Source organism: Molossus molossus, unplaced genomic scaffold (assembly GCF_014108415.1).
Source record: "Molossus molossus isolate mMolMol1 unplaced genomic scaffold, mMolMol1.p scaffold_m16_p_8, whole genome shotgun sequence".
Taxonomy (NCBI): domain Eukaryota; kingdom Metazoa; phylum Chordata; class Mammalia; order Chiroptera; family Molossidae; genus Molossus; species Molossus molossus.
Genome location: NW_023425402.1, coordinates 112,399,472 through 112,408,649, shown reverse-complemented (window position 1 = coordinate 112,408,649; position 9,178 = coordinate 112,399,472).

Below are 9,178 nucleotides of genomic sequence, written 5' to 3'. Positions count from 1 at the left end.
TGAGCAACAGCTGGGGCACGAACGGGTGTGAGTGAGGCCCCACTTTCAGGGCTCCAGAAAGACACCAACGGTGTCCATGTGTGTGTGCATGTGTGTACATGTGAGGGTGTGCACATGTGTGTGTGTGTACATGTGAGGGTGTGCAGTATGTGTATATGTGTGGGTGTACATGTGCGTATGTGTGGATGTGAAGGTGTGCATGTGTGTGCATGTGAGGGTGTGCACACGTGTGCATGTGTGTATATGTGTGGGTGTACACGTGTGTATGTGTGGGTGTGAAGATGTGCATGTGTGTGTGAGGGTGTGCATGTATGCCTGTGTGTGTACATGTGAAGGGGTGCATGTGTGTGTATGTGTGTATATGTGGGGTGTGCATACATGGTGTGCATGTGTGTGTGAGGGTGTGTGTGTGCACGCATGTGTGTGTGTGTGTGTGCCTGTGTGCCCGTGTGTGTATATGTGTGTGACTATGTGTGTGTGACCTTAAAGACAGACAGAGAGGCAAGAGATGTGAGGAGCTGGCAGGCATGATGCCCACGGGCAGGGAGCAGGCTGGAGGCCCAGAAGAGCAGATGCAGCAGCTGGAGGCTGGAGTGTGGAGGAAAGTTCCCTCCTCCTCTCTCAGCGTCTCCTGCTGACCGGAGGCGGCCCGACCACAGCAGGGAAGGTCGTCTGCTTCACTGAGAGGTGACTGATCGCAACACTGATCACGTCTAAATACCTTCACAGCAACATTTGGACAGTGTTTGATTATTCTGTCTGGTCCGTGGTCCAGCCGAGTGGACACGTCGAATGAGCAGGCAGAGCCGGGCAGGCTCCGGGCTGCCCACAGTGCACCCGGCACCTGCGTTGAGCCGGCGAGGTCTGTGCTCGGACCTCCTCTGAGGGAGCGTGGGCACGGTGCCCGCATCGGCCGCCACGCTCCCCCAACCTCGGTTGTCGGAAATATCAGCGCGTGGACATTGTGTCCACGTGGCCAGGCCACGGCGCCCGCTCGCTGGGTCCCACACTGGTCTGGATGCTGCTGTGGGCGTTAGTGACTCACAGTCAGTTGACCTTGAGGCCTCGTCCAATAGTTGAAGGTCTTCAGGAGACGGACCTAAGGCTTCCCGGAGGAAAAGGAACCCTGCTCCATCTGCGACCAAAATCCTCCTGTGCTCTGGGGCGGGCGCTGCCGCGGGGTCCAGGCGCCGGCCCCACAGTCGGTGAGCCAGCCCCAGAACAACTCCCACCCACACATCGCTGGCCTGTTCCTCCGGACGACGCTGACCGGAACAGTGGTGGGCTGCCTGTCCAGGACACAGCTTCTCCCAAGACCACGGAACCCGAGACCCGAGCAGAGAGCAGCTGGGGATGTGGGGAGGAGGCCTCCCGGCCGTGCCACGGCCGTTCCTGAGCACTTTTCCCGGAGCCTGGCTGCGACAGGAGGTGCCTGCCGGACGCGCCCCGTCGGGGGCTCTAATTGAGTCGCACACCTGCCCATGTTGGCAGGCAGACAGGCAGGGCCAGCATCATTCTGGGACGAAGCCGGCTCCGTGGTGCCAAGGACGTCGGTGCTGGCACAGAAGTTATTCTCAGCTGGACGACCTCCAGCGCAGGGTGAGCAGGCGGCGTCCTGGCCACGAGGCCCAGCTCCCACGCTGATGGCCACGGGGGACGCTGCTGCGGCGGCAGCGCGGACTGGCCAGGGTCCAGGCTGCACGCAGTCTCGTTAGTGAGCGTTTTCACACCTCGTCCCTGTGGTGAGGAGAGAGCAGGCTGGGCTGCTGCTGCTCAGAGCAGAGCCGCGGGTCGCGCGAGGCCTTGTCCGGAGCCTTCACTGTGTCAGCTCATCCGGCCAGGAGCGGGGCCCTGGCGGTCCTTCGGGGACGGGGGGGCAGGGAAAGGGCGGGCGTGAAGGGGAGACGAGTGTGGAGTGGGGGTGTCGGGGGGAGACGTCTGTGTTACCCGAGGGAGGCACCCGCTGCTCTCACACAGGTTCTCAGGTACCAGGACAAGGCGGAAGGACGTGCAGTGGCAGGAGGTGGCCGCTGGTCGGGAAACGCATCCCGAGGTCATGAGTGTTCTGGGGGCTGGAGAGGGAGCGTCTCCCCGACAGAGAAGGCGTCAGAGCCCCTACATCTAGGACGACCCCGTGGGTCTGGGCAGCGGGCTGAATCCCAGTGGCCGCGGCGCGGTGGGCGGCATGCAGCAGGGGAGGTGGGCCGAGGGGGAAGAAGGGAACCTGAACGAGCCAACTCAGACACCGACTGCAGGAGACGCCGGCCATCTCCGCGGCCAGAGGACAGGAGGGACCGACCGTGCAGGAAACGGGCAGCCTTCCTGCAGTTAGAGGCAGAGATGGTGTCAGGCACGTCCGTGGACAGAGGGACACGGGGCTGCGCCTCTTCTGCGAGGAAAGCCCTTCACCGGAAGCCGTCTCCGGTGGATATTCCGGGGCGTGTCGCCCCGGGAGGGGGAGTCACGGCTCTCGGCCTGACGGCCTGCACGGGGGGCAGCCCCTCAGAGGACCCGGCAAAGACGGCGCCTGGCCCCTCCTGGCCCGCGTGGCTCTAACCACCACCTCGTTCTCTGTAGGAACAGAGAAAACGGGAAAACACCGCGGGGCCAAGATCTGCCGAGTCTGAGAGGTAGAAACTGCTACAAGGAAAACAACCCCGTCTCCTCAGTACGTTTTCAAAGGCCAGGACTGGGGGACATTCTGCCCGAACGCAGTGTGTGGAATGTGCTCCGAGCTCCGTGCAGACACATCCCCCCTGAACGGACCCCAGCAGGACACCGGGGCTACACGGGGACCACGTGCTCAGGCGACGCAACGAGAATCCACGTGCTAACGAAAGACACGGCCGCGCGTACCGTCGTCTGGGGTTAGCTGTAGAATATGCCCCCGCGTACGGGAGGTGGCCGAGGCAAGGGCACAGGACTGAACCTGGTGACGGATGCGCTGGCCTCGTGGGTCAGAGACGCACGGGCTGGCTGTTGCCACTGCCCCGACCTCTGTGTGGTTTTGTCCCCCCGGGGTTTTGTCCCTGCTCTCCGGTCCCTCTCCACACCGATGAGCACCCCCTTCTCCAAGTGCCTCAGACGCAGACTCTGGCCACAGAGGCATGCGACCTGCATTTGCAGAAGGAAATCGCCACCTACCCAGACGCTGGCCCCTGTGCCGGCCCCAAGAGGCAACAAAGCGAGAGGGGGGTGTCTGCCAGCCTCCCGTCACCCTGGGAGGGAGGGCTGGGCATGGGGGTCCTTGGGGCCACCGCATCGTAGAGGAAGTGGCGCTGCTTTCCGCCGGAGGTCTGAGCGGGAAGGAGCAGGAGGGACGCGGGAGCCGCGGCGAGGAGGGAGCGCGAAGGGCGGCGGGGTCAGCACGGACAGCCAGGACAGATATTTTAATGAGCTCAGCTGTGCCCTTTATGCCCAAGATCAATAGGCAGCAGTGTGAATGGCCATTGATGAGCCGAGGCAGCAGCTGTTGAGTGTGGCGGCCTGAGCGTGCCTGTCGGTGGGGGGGGGGTGCTGTTAGGGATTTGTCACACTCCGCCAAGTGACATCCCGGGCCCAGGCGTTCCTGGGGACAGCGGCGCAGAGCGGTGGCCAGCCCTGTCCGGAGCCAGCGGAGGGCCTTCGAACGCCACCCCGGCGATGCTGAGACGCCAGAGCGCTTCCTCGCCAGGCTCAGACAGCCCGGGCAGGCCCGGCCCAGGGCGCGGCCCGCGCAGCCGCCCTGCAGAGACCGAGTCCGCCAAGCTCCCGTCAAAGAAGGAATTCTCGATAAAACCCGAGCGCAGGTGACTCGAATCCACTAACAGCAACCCGCTCGGCATCGACCTCCTTGGCTCATTGAGGTCAGACGTGTTCCCCACCGGCCTCTGCGTCAGACCTGCACTCAGGGTGGGGGCTGCGCTCCTGACCAGCCCTCAGCTGGCTCCGCTTCCGAGATTAGGGACGCCGGCAGGTTTGGGGCGACACGTCCTGAGCCCAGTGCAATGCAAGGGGGTGGCCCCATATCAGTGGAACTTGTGACGCGGATGCTGTAGTTCCTCACGTCCAGTAGGACCCTCTTCCACGGTGGCAGCTCCGGGATCTGCCTGGAGCTGTGTCCGCCCCGAGCTTGTGACCAGTGAGACGGAGGGGCTGCACGGCACGGCCAGTATCTGACAACATTGTTTTATCTATAGACTCTCAGGTCCAAAACGTTTGATAGCGACTAAAGGTTACAGGGATAAAATACAAAACCAAGACAGAAAGCTTATCTGGAAGAGACTGATGAAGACAAAGCGGAAACCGAGAACCCCTCCGAGTTCTGGCTACAGAGACGTCTCCTGATCGCTCCCGATGGACGGCTGTTGCAGGAGCCTGGGCTCGGCTGTTTCCCTTCACCACCGACACTTCGCGGGGGACAGGGAGGCTCTGCCCCCGCGGGGTCTGCACAGGGCAGCACCCCCACGGGCTGGAAGGGACCTGGTGAGGCCAGTGGCCTAGCGTCTTGCTTTCAGAAAATGAAGATTGCATCTGGTTGTCACGGCAGGACCACAGATTATCTCCAAACCAGCAGCTCCAGCCAAACAAACCTAGGATCTCACACAGTTTATGAAAACCAAAGATCTGGAGCGGCTCTGCTGGGGCGTTCGGCTCAGGGTCCCTCGCGGGGCCGTGGCTGCAGGGAGGCCAGACGGGGACGCAGGGTCCACGTCAGGACAGCCCGCCGCCGGGGCCTCTCTCCAGGACGACAGGCGTCCTCACCGTCAGTCAGCCTGTCAGTCGATCTGTCAGTCATTTAACTTATCAGCCCGATGGGGTGGAGAGAAAGGACAGGAAGGAGATGTCATGAGACAAGGTGACAAGCTCTCGTCGTTTGTGGGACGTGTGTTCGGTAATCGCTGCAGACAGAACACGGACCCCTGCACCTGGGGAAACGGTCAGGCTCCTGAGTCTCCTGACCAACCCGAACCTTGTTTTGTGAGTTCCTGCCAAAGACGCCTCATTCATGCAGAGCTGACCGACCACACGAGCCACGGCCAGCGCCCGGACTCAGGCCTGAATGAGCTCAGCCCTGCACTTCCTCCTGGGGGTGCTGAGACCACCCGGCGCCATCGCCGGCAAAAACACCCGCTGAAAACGCCAAAACGGAGCCCGGAGAGCGAGCCCGGCGGAGGGACGCTCGCCCAGGATGATCGCGGCAGCACGAGGGTGGCTGCGCCTTCCCCAGCTGGGACCCGCCCGCCGGCAGCGCCTTCCCTGGTCCACCCGCAGACACCTGCAGGCCGCGGAGACGGGTGCCAGGGCTGCAGACGCTCAGGGAGCGGGGAGTTCACGTGCGCGGAGCCCGGTCCCAGGAAGGGGCGCGTGTGCAGCCGGGGCCGGTGGAGAGAAGGCTCGTCAGCCCAAAGCCCGGGAAGCTGCTCACGTGGTCAGGAGTGGTCAGGAGGGGTCAGGGGTGGTCAGGAGTGGTCAGGAGTGGTCAGGAGTGGCCAGGGGTGGTCAGGGGTGGTCAGGAGTGGTCAGGAGTGGTCAGGAGTGGCCAGGAGTGGTCAGGAGTGGTCAGGAGTGGCCAGGAGTGACCAGGAGTGGTCAGGAGTGGCCAGGGGTGGTCAGGAGTGGTCAGGAGTGGCCAGGAGTGGTCAGGAGTGGCCAGGAGTGGTCAGGGGTGGTCAGGAGTGGCTTGGCTGAACCTTTTTGAGCAACAATCACACACACTGGAGACTTGGCCTGAACAGCGGGACCAGCCTCGGGTCCCGTCCCTCCAGCCGGAGCACGCGATCAGGCCGTGGACGCCCGAGTGTGTGGGTGGACGCTGGCGTCAGTGACAGTGACAGGTGTCCTCCGAGCACCGTGACCCTCTGCCAGCGCCGAGAACCTCTCCGGAGCGAACGGACCCGTCTCCCGAGGAGAGTGGACGTTCCCCCCACCCCCTTCCTCTCTGCCGTGTACACACGCCCGGCCTGCTGTCCCCACGTCCCCGAGCTCCTCCTGGGGGGCAGCCCCTCCCCACAGGAACCTGGTCTGGAGCTGTGACCGCAGGAACCCCGACAACAATGCCAGAGGGCACGGGCAGACCGAGCAGAACAGTCCACACCGGCCTCTCTGGATGGACACCCAGGGCGAGAACGAGGGCTCCCCACAGCCCGTGCACATGATGACCCCTTCCAGCGGTAAGGGGGCCTGTGCCCGAGACCACCCAAGCTGTGGCTCCGTCCCCGGGGCTCCTCACCCCACCGCAGGGCAGGGTCCACGTGCAGCACCCCAGGGAGACCCTTCTTGTCTGTCGCGTCTCTGATTCCGGCAAGTCCACGCCTTCGTCCAGGCTGGCAGACCCCAGCTGGCACCACGCTCACGGGGCCACGGGCCTGTCCCAGGGTCCCGGGGCTTGGAGGGAACACGGGCAGCTCTCTGGTCACAACAGCCCTGAAGCGCGAGCAGGGAGCAGGGAAGTGGGCCGGCGGGGCTGGACCGCCGCCGTTCTCCAGAGACAAGCGCAAATGCGTCGGCGCTGCGGCCACAGGCCAGGGACAGAGCGTGTCCTGAACACCTCGGGGTGGGGCCTTCCATGACGTGGCCAGCCAGCCGGCAGGGTCACTTCCGTGTCCTGCACGGACCGCGGGGACACTGGGGGGCTCTTCCCCGGCACAGGGCCCCGCGTGCGAAGGCCGCCAACAGGGGAAACACGAGTCAGGAAGCCTCTGGGGACGGGCCACACCTGCCCCCCGCCCTCGGGAAGGCACTTGGAAGGAAATTGGGTAACGCCAGCTCTGGAAGAGACGGGAGCCCAGCCCTTCCCGCGCTCCGATGACCTAACGCTGCACAACAAGCTCCGTGGCTGCTGCATCAGCGGCAGCCCCACCGTTGCCTCTTACGCGGAAACTGTCCCCAAAGACCCGAACGTCCCCCGGGTGCCCGCTGTCCTCTTGACATCTCCGGCCGTTCCTGAGATCAGCCAACAGGAAGCTTCCTCCAGGGCCAGCACAGAACGTGGGTGCTTCCCACCAGCCCTGGGACATCCCCCAGGAAGGATAGGACCCCAGGCTCCCGCAGGGCCCGCACGGGACCCACAGGCTGTGAGATGCACCGCGGAACCTTCCGCCCCCGCGTCCCCTGCATGGCCCCCGTCGCCCGGCTCTGCCCCTGGCCGACCCCTCCTCTCCGCAGACATTTTTTAAAGTCCTGGCAGGGTAGCTCAGTGGGTTGGAGCATGTCCTGATCCACCAAGGTCGCAGGTTCATTCCCTGGTCGGGCACACGCAGGATCAGCCAATGAATGATCAATCAACTCTATTCTAGAGACATCCACAGGCACCGATGAGCCCACCTTCACAGACTGTGATTCTTTTTCTTTAATCTTCACCTGAGGATACTTTCTCCCTTCATCTTCAGACAGAGTGGGAGGGAGGGAGAGAGAGAGAGAAACACAGACATGAGAGAGACACATTGAGTGGCCACCTCCCTCAGGACCCCAACCAGGGCCGGGGACCAACCACAACCAAAGTGCACGCCCTCGACCGGAATCGAACCCGAGATTCTTTGGTTCACGGCCGACGCTCTAACCGCTGAGCCAAACCGGCCAGGTGCCCAGGGGGAAGGTGGTGATTCTTATCAGGGAGATAAGACACGGGTTGGAAGTTTTCCTTTATTTGAGGCAAACACACTCACAGCCCCCCACCCGCTCCTCACCCCCTTTCTTAATTGACACCTGTGCCGGTCCGGGGGTACGTGTCCGAGTGTGCCTGTCAATACCTGACTGTGCCCGTCTGGTGGTACCGGTCCGGCTGTGCTGGTCCGGCTGTACCTGTCTGACTTCTTGAGGCCACGACGAACCTGCCGCTAAAGCAATGTCCTCAATTTCGGACCAACAGGGCCAGTCACCCCCCATTTTTTCCCAGAAACAGCCGCCCTGGTCCTGCTGGCCCCGGGGGGACCTGGGCCACAGCGGTGGGTGTGCTCCCGCGCCCTCAGTGAAGCAGCCCTGGAAGAGGCCAGGGGGCAGGAGAGCCCGAACGGGGCCAGCGGGAGGGAAGGAGGCCTTTCGGACAGCCGTCCAACTTTACCCAAAGACCAGACACTCACCTGTGTCTCCCAACGGCCCTGCTGGAGCCGGCGGAGGGCCTGGTCCCCTCTGAGCCGAGGGGACAGCAGGTGACCGTGCTCAGCTCTCCACCCACGAGGTGAAGGAAGGTCGTCCCAGAGTGGGGGCAGGGCCCTCCCGCTCAGACCTGCTCTGGAAGGAGCCCCCGGAGGGGCCGCAGCTGCACCTGGTTCCCGCTCCTCGCCCCCCATCCTCAGTGAGCAGGGCTGAGGGCCTGGCCAGGCCGCCGGCCAGCGGGGAGGACGGACTCAAGGGAAAGGGGCTGTGCCCCACCCCAGGGCTTGGACAGTGACCAGGGGGGTCTACTGCCCTGGGGCACCCATCGGGGCCGGGGATCGGACATACACCCCATGGAGGTGCCCTTGCCGGGAATCCTCCCCTCTCTCTTCCACTCTCTCTAGAGCCAACGGGAAACATCCTGTGAGAACGAGACGCTGCCTGTGGTGTGGGCGTCCATGCTCTCCCGGCGTCTGGCCCCCGGGACTCTGGCCGGGCAGCGATGGCCGAGTCGAGCTCAGATGGGGCGACCTGTCCAAGCCTGACAAGCAACAGGCGTCCTGGCTCAGGGAGAAGACACCCTGGTCACAGGCAGATGTGATGTTGCCGCGTGGGCCGTCCCCAGGCCGCTGTGTATTCACTGTTGACCGGCACGTGGACAGTTGACGAGGCGTCACCTCACGGAGAGACAGAGCCGACGGCCACGTGTGTGAGGAGGCAGGAGCTGGTCTCCCAGCCGGACTCCTGCAGTCACGCTGACCGAGAGCAGGAAAACCCGGAGCCGGTGCCCGAGGTCACGGAGGGCATCCTGCAGTCGCCTCCGCCGGTGGGTCAGGCCCACCCAGGCCAAGTGGGTAGCATCAGGAGCGGGCACCTTCCCCAAGCCGAGTCTGCCCACGAGAAAGAAGACGGGGACGCGTGCGGGGAGGCGGCCAAAGGGCGTGTCTGAGAGGCCATTGCCGGACCCAGAGAAGAGGCCGAACTCCAGGCACAGTGAGCGGTGGGTGCACTTTAGGGAGACGTCATGTATCTGCAGCCCCAAAGCGACGGCGACACAGAGCGTAGCCGTAGAAGACAGTGTTCCTAGGGTGTCCGAGTGTCT